Source organism: Arachis hypogaea, chromosome 10 (genome assembly GCF_003086295.3).
Source record: "Arachis hypogaea cultivar Tifrunner chromosome 10, arahy.Tifrunner.gnm2.J5K5, whole genome shotgun sequence".
NCBI lineage: Eukaryota > Viridiplantae > Streptophyta > Magnoliopsida > Fabales > Fabaceae > Arachis > Arachis hypogaea.
Window position 1 is genome coordinate 81,476,148 of NC_092045.1, and position 14,802 is coordinate 81,490,949.

Sequence of the window (14,802 nt, forward strand, 5' to 3'; positions counted from 1 at the left end):
ACTATTCAGAGACTTGTTTTCTACTTCTTTTTCTTCTTCGACTTCTTCAGTGCTCCATGGTCCACACTTCAATCCCGCGGAATCAAGCTATTTTCTCCACTTCTTAATTTGAAGCCTTGAAAAAAGCAGTAATACCTCATAATTGGTTCGAGACTTATGCATGTCACCAATTTCCAATTATGTGGCTTGAAATGGTCCTGTGATGACAAGGAACTTGCTTCTGGAGGTAATGATAATCAGGTATGCTTCTATTAACACTAGTGTAGATTAAAAAAACAAAACATGATTGAATGTAATGATTTATTATTATATGAGCAGCTATTAGTATGGAATCAGCACTCTCAGCAATCGGCATTGAGACTCATGGAGCACACAGCTGCCGTGAAGGGTATAGCATGGTTGCCTCACTAGAGCGGTCTCCTTGCGTCTGGCGGTTCCACCGCCGATAGGTGTATCCATTTCTGGAACACTACAAATGGCCATCAGTTGAACTTTATTGACACTGGAAGCCAGGTTTCTTTCCTAAGCTGTCTATTGAGACATGAATGAATAATGTACAATGGTTCTATAATAATAACAATAACAATGTTTGATTAGGTTTGCAACCTTGCTTGAGTAAAAATATGAATGAGATAGTAAGCACTCATGGAATCAGATCATGGTGTGGAAATATCCATCGCTAGCAAGGGTAATATTTTACTCGATTTATTATGGAAGTGGAGAATTTCAAGTAATAAAAATATTGAATTTGATTATTAGGTTGCAACTCTAACTGGCCACAACATGAGAGTGCTTTACCTTGCAATGTCTCCCGATGGTCAAACAGTAGTCACTGGTGCAGGGGATGATGAGACATTGTGCTTCTGGAATATCTTCCCATCCATGAAAACACCTGTAAGCACTTATGCAGTGTCAAATTTATATTTGGCTTAAACGCACTTATTGGCAAGAAAAATTTCAAGGAAGACCAACTAAACTGTAAAGGAGATTGGAATCCAAACAATGCCATAAGCCTCATGAAGACTATAGTCGATTTGGAAAATCTGTGTCTTGTTACATTGGGTTATCTAACTCAATTGTGAGATTTCACATTTGTAGGATTTGCTAAAGGTATATAAAGAGACCAGAAATGGAATGTTAGGACTTGATTACTCCACTAAGTTCTCACCATAGCTTGCATTTGGAAGTTTGTCTCCTCGTTTAATTGTTAACAAATTTGCTTTCATTATTCAATATATTGGCATAAAAAATTATTTGCTTGTAACCATTAATGATGCTGGTTGATATTTAAGTTAACTTGAACTTGGTAATGATTAAGAAAGTGCAGTTGTGAATGCAATTGTGCCGCTTTTAAAATATGAATAAGTATATAGCTGAAATCTTGCTTATTTATGTAATTATTTGTTTTGACATTTCAAATTATTGCTTTGTTGAATAGTTGAAGAGTCAGGAAAATTATTCTTACAAGGTGGTTATATCTACTAGTTCTTCTCCTTCCTATACAAGGGTTCAGATCAGTATTTCTTTTAGGGGTTTTATGAAAAGCAGGTTTTACTTTCATGCTTTTTCTTCATCTAATTTTTTCACTTATTTTCCTGTGCATATTTAGAAGTGGTCTAAATTATTAGAGTTAATTAGTGGGTTGAAGAACATGTCTCAGTTTATATAAGAACTCTTTTCATAAATATATTTAACAAAAATGTAGTGCCACTGCCACCTAAAGAGGGTTTTGTCACTCATTCTTACAAGAGCTCAAGGTAACTAATAATAATAAATAGCATCCTTGTAATTATTTTTAATATGTAATTAATCTTGCTTTATTTGTGTTATTTTGTGCATGCAGTGATTCAAAGAAATTTATTAGAAGTTTAATTTATATATGAAAGTTAGTTAATCAAGTAGTATTGACTGCAAATTCAAAGAAATTAAAGCACTAACTAGTTGAATTGCTGATACACGTGTGGTATGCGAAATTGTGATCAATTCTTTTCACAACTCAAATAATCCCTAGTAATGGCCCCAAAAACTTGGTGCTTAATACCATGGCATAAACACAACTTCGCACAACTAACCAGCAAGTGTACTGGGTCATCCAAGTAATAAACCTTATGCGAGTAAGGGTCGATCCCACAGAGATTGTTGGTATGAAGCACGCTATGGTCACCTTGTAAATCTTAGTCAGGCAAACTCAAATGGATATGGGTAATATATGAATAAAACATAAAGATAAAGATAGAGATACTTATGTAATTCATTGGTAGGAACTTCAGATAAGCGCATGAAGATGCCTTCCCTTCCGTCTCTCTGTTTTTCTACTGTCTTCATCCAATCCTTCTTACTCCTTTCCATGGCAAGCTTAAGCAAGGGTTTCACCGTTGTCAATGGCTACCTCCCATCCTCTCAGTGGAAATGTTCAACGCACCCTGTCATGGCACGGCTATCCATCTGTCGGTTCTCGATCAGGCCGGAATAGAATCCAGTGATTCTTTTGCGTCTGTCACTAACGCCCCGCCCTCAGGAGTTTGAAGCACGTCACAGTCATTCAATCATTGAATCCTACTCAGAATACCACAGACAAGGTTAGACCTTCCGGATTCTCTTGAATGCCGCCATCAGTTCTAGCCTATACCACGAAGACTCTGATCTCACGGAATGGCTGGCTCGGTTGTCAGGCGAGCACTCGTTTGTGAGGCGATCAACCATGCATCGTGTATCAGGAATCCAAGAGATATCCACCCAATCGAAGGTAGAACGGAGGTGGTTGTCAGTCACACGTTCATAGGTGAGAATGATGATGAGTATCACGGATCATCACATTCATCAAGTTGAAGAACAAGTGGTATCTTAGACAAAGAACAAGCGAAATTGAATAGAAGAACAATAGTAATTGCATTAATACTCGAGGTACAGCAGAGCTCCACACCTTAATCTATGGTGTGTAGAAACTCCACCGTTGAAAATACATAAGAACAAGAGTGATCATTGGCTTCGGTCCCAGAGAGGGAATCAGAAGAACCAAGATGAAAATACAATAGTATAAGGTCCTACTTATAGAAAACTAGTAGCCTAGGGTGTACAGAGATGAGTAAAAGACATAAAAATCCACTTCTGGGCCTACTTGGTGTGTGCTTGGGCTGAGCAATGAAGCATTTTCCTGTGGAGACTCTTCTTGGAGTTAAACGCCAGCTTTTATGCCAGTTTGGGCGTTTAACTCCCATTTTGGTGCCAGTTCCGGCGTTTAACGCTGGGATTTCTGAGGGTGACTTTGTACGCCGGTTTGGGCCATAAAATCTTGGGCAAAGTATGGACTATCATATATTGCTGGAAAGCCCAGGATGTCTACTTTCCAACGCCGTTGAGAGCGCGCCAATTGGGCTTCTGTAGCTCCAGAAAATCCACTTCAAGTGCAGGGAGGTCAGAATCCAACAGCATCTGCAGTCCTTTTTAGTCTCTGAGTCAGATTTTTGCTTAGGTCCCTCAATTTCAGCCAGAAAATACCTGAAATCATAGAAAAACACACAAACTCATAGTAAAGTCCAGAAAAGTGAATTTTAACTAAAAATTAATAAAAATATACTAAAAACTATCTAGATTATACTAAAAACATACTAAAAACAATGCCAAAAAGCGTACAAATTATCCGCTCATCACAACACCAAACTTAAATTGTTGCTTGTCCTCAAGCAACTGAAAATCAAATAAGATAAAAAGAAGAGAATATGCAATGAATTCCAAAAACATCTATGAAGATCAGTATTAATTAGATGAGCGGGGCTTTTAGCTTTTTGCCTTTGAATAGTTTTGGCATCTCACTCTATCCTTTGAAATTCAGAATGATTGGCTTCCTTAGGAACTCAGAATCCAGATAGTGTTATTGATTCTCCTAGTTAAGTATGATGATTCTTGAACATAGCTACTTATTGAGTCTTGGCTGTGGCCCAAAGCACTCTGTCTTCCAGTATTACCACCGGATACATACATGCCACAGACACATAATTGGGTGAACCTTTTCAGATTGTGACTCAGCTTTGCTAGAGTCCCCAATTAGAGGTGTCCAGGGTTCTTAAGCACACTCTCTTTGCCTTGGATCACAACTTTATTTCTTTTCTTTTCTCTATTTTTTTTCGTTTTCTCTTTTTCTTTTTTTTTTCGATTTTTTTTGTATTAACTGCTTTTTCTTGCTTCAAGAATCATTTTTATGATTTTTCAGATCCTCAGTAACATGTCTCCTTTTTCATCATTCTTTCAAGAGCCAACATTCATGAACCACAAATTCAAAAGACATATGCACTGTTTAAGCATACATTCAGAAGACAAAAATATTGCCACCACATCAAAATAATTAAACTGTTATAAAATTCAAAATTCATGCAATTCTTCTCTTTTTCAATTAAGAACAATTTTTTTTTTCAAGAAAGGTGATGGATTCATAGGACATTCATAACTTTAAGGCATAGATACTAGGACACTAATGATCACAAGACACAAACATAGATAAACATAAGCACTAGAATTCGAAAAACAGAAAAATAAAGAACAAGGAAATTAAAGAACGGGTCCACCTTAGTGATGGCGGCTTGTTCTTCTTCTTGAAGATCCTATGGAGTGTTTGAGCTCCTCAATGTCTCTTCCTTGTCTTTGTTGCTCCTCTCTCATGATTCTTTGATCTTCTCTAATTTCATGGAGGATGACGGAGTGTTCTTGATGCTCCACCCTTAGTTGTCCCATGTTGGAACTTAATTCTCCTAGGGAGGTGTTTAGTTGCTCCCAATAGTTTTGTGGATGAAAGTGTATCCCTTGAGGAATCTCAGGGATCTCATGATGAGTGGGGTCTCTTGTGTGCTCCATCCTCTTCTTAGTGATGGGCTTGTCCTCATCAATAGGGATGTCTCCCTCTATGTCAACTCCAACTGAATAAAAGAGGTGACAAATGAGATGAGGAAAGGCTAACCTTGCTAAGGTAGAGGACTTGTCCGCCACCTTATAGAGTTCTTGAGCTATAACCTCATGAACTTCTATTTCTTCTCCAATCATGATACTATGGATCATGATAGCCCGGTTTATAGTAACTTCGGACCGGTTGCTAGTAGGAATGATTGAGCGTTGAATAAACTCCAACCATCCTCTAGCTACGGGCTTGAGGTCATGCCTTCTCAATTGAACCGGCTTCCCTCTTGAATCTCTCTTCCATTGGGCGCCCTCTTCACATATGACTGTGAGGACTTGGTCCAACCTTTGATCAAAGTTGACCCTTCTAGTGTAAGGATGTTCATCTCCTTGCATCATGGGCAAATTGAATGCTAACCTTACACTTTCCGGACTAAAATCCAAGTATTTCCCCTGAACCATAGTAAGCCAATTCTTTGGATCCGGGTTCACACTTTGATCATGATTCTTGGTGATCCATGCATTGGCATAGAACTCTTGAACCATTAAGATTCCGACTTGTTGAATGGGGTTGGTAAGAACTTCCCAACCTCTTCTTCGGATCTCATGTCGGATCTCCGGATATTCACTCTTTTTGAGTGAAAAAGGGACCTCGGGGATCACCTTCTTCAAGGCCACAACTTCATAGAAGTGGTCTTGATGCACCCTTGAGATGAATCTTTCCATCTCCCATGACTCGGAGGTGGAAGCTTTTGCCTTCCCTTTCTTCTTTCTAGAGGTTTCTCCGGCCTTGGATGCCATAAATGGTTATGGAAAAACAAAAAGCAATGCTTTTACCACACCAAACTTAAAAGGTTTGCTCGTCCTCGAGCAAAAGAAGAAAGAAGAGAGTAGAAGAAGAAGAAATGAAGGGAAAGGGAATGGCTTTGTGGTTCGGCCAAAAAGGGGAAGAAGTGGTGTTTAGGTTGTGTGAAAATGAAGGAGTGAAGATGGGTTTATATAGGAGAGGGGAAGGGTGATGTTCGGCCAAGTGAGGGTGGGTTTGGGTGGGAAAGTGGTTTGAATTTGAATGGTGAGGTAGGTGGGGTTTTATGAAGGATGGATGTGAGTGGTGAAGAGAAAGATGGGATTTGATAGGTGAAGGGTTTTTTTGGGGAAGAGGTGTTGAGGTGATTGGTGAATGGGTGAAGAAAAGAGAGAGTGGTGGGGTAGGTGGGGATCCTGTGGGGTACATAGATCCTGAGGTGTCAAGGAAAAGTCATCCCTACACCAAATGGCAAGCAAAATTGCGTTTTTAGCCATTTCTGGCGTTAAACGCCGGGCTGGTGCCCATTTCTGGCGTTTAACGCCAGCTTCTTGCCCTTTTCTGGCGTTTAACGCCAGTCTGGTGCCCCTTTCTGGCGTTAAACGCCCAGAATGGTGCCAGACTGGGCATTAAACGCCCATCTGCTAACCTTACTGGTGTTTAAACGCCAGTAGGTGCGTCCTCCAGGGTGTGCTGTTTTTCTTCCTGTTTTTCATTCTGTTTTTGCTCTTTTTATTGATTTTGTGACTTCTCATGATCATCAACCTACAAAAAACATAAAATAACAAAAGAAATAGTTAATTATAAAACATTGGGTTGCCTCCCAACAAGCGCTTCTTTAATGTCATTAGCTTGACAGAGGACTCTCATGGAGCCTCAGAAATGCTCAGAGCTATGTTGGAACCTCCCAACACCAAACTTAGAGTTTGAATGTGGGGGTTCAACACCAAACTTAGAAGTTGGTTGAGGCCTCCCAACGCCAAACTTAGAGTTTGACTGTGGGGGCTCTGTTTGGCTCTGTTTTGAGAGAAGCTCTTCATGCTTCCTCTCCATGGGGACAGAGGGATATCCTTGAGCCTTAAACACAAAGGATTATTCATTCACTTGAATGATCAATTCTCCTCTGTCAACATCAATCACAGCCTTTGCTGTGGCTAGGAAGGGTCTGCCAAGGATGATGGATTCATCCATGTACTTCCCAGTCTCTAGGACTATGAAATCAGCAGGGATATAATGGTCTTCAACTTTTACCAGAACATCCTCTACAAGTCCATAAGCTTGTTTTCTTGAATTGTCTGCCATCTCTAGTGAGATTTTTGCAGCTTGTACCTCAAAGATCCCTAGCTTCTCCATTATAGAGAGAGGCATGAGGTTTACACTTGACCCTAAGTCACACAAGGCCTTCTTGAAGGTCATGGTGCCTATGGTACAAGGTATTGAAAACTTCCCAGGATCCTGTCTCTTTTGAGGCAGTTTCTGCCTAGACAAGTCATCCAGTTCTTTGGTGAGCAAAGGGGGTTCATCCTCCCAAGTCTCATTTCCAAATAACTTGTCATTCAGCTTCATGATTGCTCCAAGGTATTTAGCAACTTGCTCTTCAGTGACATACTCATCCTCTTCAGAGGAAGAATACTCATCAGAGCTCATGAATGGCAGAAGTAAGTTCAATGGAATCTCTATGGTCTCATTTTGAGCCTCAGATTCCCATGGTTCCTCATTGGGGAACTCATTGGAGGCCAGTGGACGTCCATTGAGGTCTTCCTCAGTGGCGTTCACTGCCTCTCCTTCCTCCCAAAATTCGGCCATGTTGATGGCTTTGCACTCTCTTTTTGGATTTTCTTCTGTATTGCTTGGGAGAGTACTAGGAGGGAGTTCAGTAATTTTCTTGCTTAGCTGACCCACTTGTGTCTCCAAATTTCTAATGGAGGACCTTGTTTCAGTCATGAAACTTTGAGTGGTTTTGATTAGATCAGAGACCATGGTTGCTAAGTCAGAGGTATTCTGCTTAGAACTCTCTGTCTGTTGCTGAGAAGATGATGGAAAAGGCTTGCTATTGCTAAACCTGTTTCTTCCACCATTATTATTATTGAAACCTTGTTGAGGTCTCTGTTGATCCTTCCATGAGAAATTTGGATGATTTCTCCATGAAGGATTATAGGTGTTTCCATAGGGTTCTCCCATGTAATTCACCTCTTCCATTGAAGGGTTCTCAGGATCATAAGCTTCTTCCTCAGATGAAGCTTCCTTAGTACTGCTTGGTGCATTTTGCATTCCAGACAGACTTTGAGAAATCATATTGACTTGTTGAGTCAATATTTTGTTCTGAGCCAATATGGCATTCAGAGTGTCAATCTCAAGAACTCCTTTCTTCTGACTAGTCCCATTGTTCACAGGATTTCTTTCAGAAATGTACATGAATTGGTTATTTGCAACCATTTCAATCAGCTCTTGAGCTTCTGTAGGCGTCTTCTTCAGATGAAGAGAGCCTCCAGCAGAGCTATCCAAAGACATTTTGGATAGTTCAGAGAGACCATCATAGAAAATACCTATGATGCTCCATTCAGAAAGCATATCAGAGGGACACTTTCTGATTAATTGTTTGTATCTTTCCCAAGCTTCATAGAGGGATTCTCCTTCCTTCTGTCTGAAGGTTTGGACTTCCACTCTAAGCTTACTCAATTTTTGAGGTGGAAAGAACTTTGCCAAGAAGGCATTGACTAGCTTTTCCCAAGAGTCCAGGCTTTCTTTAGGTTGTGAGTCCAACCATGTCCTAGCTCTGTCTCTTACAGCAAAAGGGAATAGCATAAGTCTGTAGACCTCAGGGTCAACCCCATTAGTCTTGACAGTGTCACAGATTTGCAAGAACTCAGCTAAAAACTGATGAGGATCTTCCAATGGAAGTCCATGGAACTTGCAATTCTATTGCATTAGAGAAACTAATTGAGGCTTAAGCTCAAAGTTGTTTGCTCCAATGGCAGGGATAGAGATGCTTCTCCCATAGAAGTCGGGAGTAGGTGCAGTAAAGTCACCCAGCACCTTCCTTGCATTGTTGGCATTGTTGTTGTTTTCGGCTGCCATAAGTTCTTCTTCCTTGAAGAATTCGGTTAGGTCCTCTACAGAGAGTTGTGCCTTAGCTTCTCTTAGCTTTCGCTTCAAGGTCCTTTTAGGTTCAGGGTCAGCCTCAACAAGAATGCCTTTGTCTCTGCTCCTGCTCATATGAAAGAGAAGAGAACAAGAAAATATGGAATCCTCTATGTCACAGTATAGAGATTCCTTGAGGTGTCAGAGGAAAAGAAAATGGAAGGCAGAAGTAGAAAATTCAAACTTATCAAGAAAGATGGAGTTCGAATTTTGCATTAAGGAATAGTGTTAGTCCATAAATAGAAGGATGTGAGAAGAAGGGAAGTGATTTTCGAAAATTAAGTAAGAAATTTTGAAAACCTTTTGAAAAACACTAATTAATTTTCGAAAACCAAGAGTGGGAAAGAGGTAAAGTGATTTTTGAAAAAGATTTTGAAATTAGAAATTAAAAAGATTTGATTGAAAACTATTTTGAAAAAGATGTGGTTAAGAAGATATGATTGGTTTTAAAAAAAAGGTGATTGAGAAGATATGATTTGAAAAACATTTTAAAAGATTTGATTTTGAAAATTAATGACTTGGCTATCAAGAAAATATATGATTCAAACATTAAACCTTTCTCAACAGAAAAGGCAATATACTTGAAATGTTGAATCAATACTTAATTGATAGCAAGTATCCTTAAAAATGGAAAGAAATCAATTTTGAAAACATATGATTGAAAAGATATGATTTGAAAAAGATTTGATTTTGAAAAACTTTGAAAACTTGAAAAAAAATTGCATTGAAAACAGAATCTTCCCTCTTGTGCCATCCTGGCGTTAAACGCCCAGAATGGTGCACATTCTGGCGTTTAACGCCCAAACCTATACCCTTTTGGGCGTTAAACGCCCAACCAGGTACCCTGGCTGGCGTTTAAACGCCAGTCTGTCTTTCTTCACTGGGCGTTTTGAACGCCCAGCTTTTTCTGTGTAATTCCTCTGTAGTATGTTCTGAATCTTCAATTCTCTGTATTATTGACTTAAAAAGACACAAATTAAAAATATTTTTGGATTTTTAATAATGAGGAATAATCAAAATGCAACTAAAATCAAATAACAATGCATGCAAGACACCAAACTTAGCAGTTTGTATACTACTGACACTAATAAAATGAGAATGCATATGAGACACACAAAACACTCAAGTCAAGAGAATTTAAAGATTAGAGTAAGAAATCATCAAGAACATCTTGAAGATCACTAAGACACATGAATGAATGCATGCAACTGACACCAAACTTAAAATGAGACACTAGACTTAAACAAGAAATTTTTGGGTTTTATGATTTTGTAATTTTTTTTTGTGCTTTTTCGAAAATCTAGTGGAAAAAGGTATCAAAATTCTTAATGAGAATTCCAAGAATCAGTGCAATGCTAGTCTAAGACTCCGGTCCAGGAATTAGACATGGCTTCACAGCCAGCCAAACTTTCAAAGAAAGCTTCGGTCCAAAACACTAGACATGGCCAATGGCCAGCCAAGCCTTAGCAGATCACTGCTCCAATAGCAAGATTGATAGAAATCAACAAGCTTTTGTGATGATAAGTTGAAACCTCGGTCCAATGAAATTAGACATGGCTTCACAGCCAGCCAGATTTCAACAAATCATCATGAAACTCTAGAATTCATCTTCAAGAATTTCGAAGAAAAAAATACCTAATCTAAGCAACAAGATGAACCGTCAGTTGTCCAAACTCAACAATCCCCGGCAACGGCGCCAAAAACTTGGTATGCGAAATTGTGATCAATTCTTTTCACAACTCAAATAATCCCTAGTAATGGCCCCAAAAACTTGGTGCTCAATACCATGGCATAAACACAACTTCGCACAACTAACCAGCAAGTGTACTGGGTCGTCCAAGTAATAAACCTTACGCGAGTAAGGGTCGATCCCACAGAGATTGTTGGTATGAAGCAAGCTATGGTCGCCTTGTAAATCTTAGTCAGGCAAACTCAAATGGATATGGGTAATATACGAATAAAACATAAAGATAAAGATAGAGATACTTATGTAATTCATTGGTAGGAACTTCAGATAAGCGCATGAAGATGCCTTCCCTTCCGTCTCTCTGCTTTCCTACTGTCTTCATCCAATCCTTCTTACTCCTTTCCATGGCAAGCTTAAGCAAGGGTTTCACCGTTGTCAATGGCTATCCTCTCAGTGGAAATGTTCAACGCACCCTGTCACGGCACGGCTATCCATCTGTCGGTTCTCGATCAGGCCGGAATAGAATCCAGTGATTCTTTTGCGTCTGTCACTAACGCCCCGCCCTCAGGAGTTTGAAGCACGTCACAGTCATTCAATCATTGAATCCTACTCAGAATACCACAGACAAGGTTAGACCTTCCGGATTCTCTTGAATGCCGCCATCAGTTCTAGCCTATACCATGAAGACTCTGATCTCACGGAATGGCTGGCTCGGTTGTCAGGCGAGCACTCGTTTGTGAGGCGATCAACCATGCATCGTGTATCAGGAATCCAAGAGATATCCACCCAATCGAAGGTAAAACGGAGGTGGTTGTCAGTCACACGTTCATAGGTGAGAATGATGATGAGTGTCACGGATCATCACATTCATCAAGTTGAAGAACAAGTGGTATCTTAGACAAAGAACAAGCGGAATTGAATAGAAGAACAATAGTAATTGCATTAATACTCGAGGTACAGCAGAGCTCCACACCTTAATCTATGGTGTGTAGAAACTCCACCGTTGAAAATACATAAGAACAAGAGTGATCATTGGCTTCGGTCCCAGAGAGGGAATCAGAAGAACCAAGATGAAAATACAATAGTATAAGGTCCTACTTATAGAAAACTAGTAGCCTAGGGTGTACAGAGATGAGTAAAAGACATAAAAATCCACTTCCGGGCCCACTTGGTGTGTGCTTAGGCTGAGCAATGAAGCATTTTCGTGTAGAGACTCTTCTTGGAGTTAAACGCCAGCTTTTATGCCAGTTTGGGCGTTTAACTCCCATTTTGGTGCCAGTTCCGGCGTTTAACGCTGGAATTTCTGAGGGTGACTTTGTATGCCGGTTTGGGCCATCAAAGCTTGCGCAAAGTATGGACTATCATATATTGCTGGAAAGCCCAGGATGTCTACTTTCCAACGCCGTTGAGAGTGCGCCAATTGGGCTTCTGTAGCTCCAGAAAATCTACTTCGAGTGCAGGGAGGTCAGAATCCAACAGCATCTGCAGTCCTTTTTAGTCTCTGAATCAGATTTTTGCTCAGGTCCCTCAATTTCAGCCAGAAAATACCTGAAATCACAGAAAAACACACAAACTCATAGTAAAGTCCAGAAAAGTGAATTTTAACTAAAAACTAATAAAAATATACTAAAAACTATCTAGATTATACTAAAAACATCCTAAAAACAATGCCAAAAAGCGTACAAATTATCCGCTCATCAACGTGGCAGAGAAGTATGACAAAAAGGCAAGAGGTATTGGGATATCTTCTACAAGTACTAAAAGGACAAGGTATAGGGTTGTTTGTTTATTATGTTTTATTTAGTTGATACTAGGTAAAATATTATTTTTTAATTAGAATTAATTATAAGCATTTTTGCCATTAGTTTTATTGTTTTCGGAATTATAAGCATTTCAGAGCCCAAGGGTACCTAGTTTGCACCACCATTGGTTTCATTGTTTTCGGAATTATAAGCATTTCCATTCATGTCCATTCCTGTCATGGCTTGCAAGTGAGCCTTTTATTAAAATTTAATTGGGGGATTATATTGTGCGATTCCACATGGATATTTTTATAGCATATAGTATCTGCAAAGCCTATGTGTGCAGAAAATTTAATTTCTAAGCTAGATGAGGTGATATATACTCCATTATTTCTTTCATCCATTTTGTTCCTGTAAGCATTGTCCTATTAACAATTCCCAAAGAAAAAAAGTGAGCTACAAGAAGATTTTTGTCTGCTTAGAATTTTCTGTTCCAAACAAAGTACACACAATGAATAATAAAAGGATTAGCATTACTATTATATTATCAAATCTATCCCTAATCTTAGCTGCTTCCTTTCTCTTGCTTGCATTGTGTCTTCAAAACTTCCAGCAGCAGCACACAAACAATGCCAATCCCATCTTTAGCCTTGTTGAAATCCATGATGAGTTGATGAGAATTGACTAAGGTAGGATTCTTATTAGAAGATTAGGAATTTGGGAAGAAAAGGTAAAAAGTGTTATCATTATAAGGGTGGCATGCTAATTTCTACTTTTGAAAATTTTGTTTAAAGACAAATCATGATGGCCTTCACTAGACTCTTGTAGAAACTATTTTTGTGTGTCATTATCTCAATTGCTATATCTCTTTGTCTCTATCTTTATAATCTCTCTTTACACAATCCAAGCTTTTTTCATAAGATAAGAATTTGAGTTACTTGAGAATTTGATAAGAATTTGTATATCTAGTGTTATTCTTCTAATTTGATGCCTTGGATTTATAGGTTAGTTCACAGGAGGCTATTGAAACAAAGAACCTTGCTTCGGATATTGCTGATATTTCCATAAAAGAAAAATCTTCAAGTTCTCCCACTACTACTACTTGTAATCAAGATGGTGGTTCTTGTGGAAGGATGGTTTTGCAAATAATTCGGACTCTATAAAGGAGGACAAGGTTGGTTCTTTGTCTTTCACTGTAACCAGTGTGACTTCATGTCAACTGAATGAATTGAATAAAAAATCAGTTATGAGTGATGGGATGAATTCGATTCAGAGGTCTCCAGAACTGAAGAGTCCTGTTGCAAAGCCGGCAGCTCGGACCAAACTTCCTTTTGAAAAAGGATATAGTCAAATGAATTGGCTTAAGCTTACTCGAACACATCCTGACCTTGCAAGTTCTCTTACTTAATCTATTGCCTTAGTTTTTTATTTAAAAAAATAACTCTATTTAGTTGTAGCTTTGAATGATAAGAATACATGAAGCTTATGGTTGATTATTGTAGCTGAATTTAAAATAAGTTGCACAACAATTGCTGCAAATTTCTGATTAGTGTAGCTATTGGCTTAATCTTTTGAGCGAGAGACACAGCGAGTACAACATAGATTGTTCAACACAGAAATTACCTATGCTTTCGATCATTGATCATTATTTATTGGTAAAGGAATAGCATGTTGCTTCCTAGACAATAACTCTTCTTTTGTTTTTCCAGTCATCTATATATAGAAGGGAATCATATAGAGGGGAACTTAGGAAGCACAGCAAATCGAATGGACACCATCATTTGACCCAGCAGAAAAAGCAGGAGATTAAGGAAGCTTTTGAATTATTTTGTTGTGTATTAAGAACAATGCTGCTTATTTTTTGTTGTGTATTATTTTGTTGAAAATTATTGATAAATATGTATTTGAAATACTAATCTAACCTTTTAATATCTATTTTAATTAGAACTTTATTATTGGTTATTTTGTCTCTTTTATAATTTTTTTTCTATTGTGTACAAATTTAATTTATTAATTAAAATAATTACACATGTATGAACAAAAAAATTTATTGTAAATTTTATTATTTTTTGTATTTTTATTACAAAAGTAACTTTTATTTTTTTTCAAAAGGCAACCCTTCTATTAGTTGCATATTTGATTAATTAGACAACACTTGTATGGTTGTATATCCAAAAGAAAAGGCAACACTTGTATAGGTTGCATATCCAAAAGAAAAGGCAATACTTTAAAGGATTGCATATCCAAAACTAATAGGCAATACTTCAAAGGATTGCAAATTCCAATTTATAAGCAACACATAAAAGAGTTGCATTTTATTGCAAATAGGCAACATTTTTTAGTAGTGACCAAAATACGAGAGAAGAGACAACACTGCAAAAGTGTTGTCTCAAATACATGTTTGAAGTGTTGTTGTTTTTCAATCAAAGGCAACACTTGGTAAGTGTGCTCTCAAAAGCGTTGCTTTTGAAACAAAAAAGTGTTGCCTTGATCTAAGGCAACGGCTGCATATGCAACGCCGCCCAAAAATGTTACCTTAG

The 14,802-nt window shown here is 38.3% G+C and overlaps 1 non-coding gene and 1 pseudogene across 1 annotated transcript; both read left to right on the forward strand.

Annotated features, from left to right (window-relative positions):
- Positions 1–156: 156 nt before the first annotated feature.
- LOC112717666 (B-type cell cycle switch protein ccs52B-like) lies at positions 157–13,670 on the forward strand (annotated as a pseudogene).
- LOC112718613 (small nucleolar RNA R71) lies at positions 8,258–8,365 on the forward strand. Its single transcript, XR_003160945.1, has one exon. It is a non-coding gene; the product is annotated as a small nucleolar RNA R71 (small nucleolar RNA).
- Positions 13,671–14,802: the final 1,132 nt, after the last annotated feature.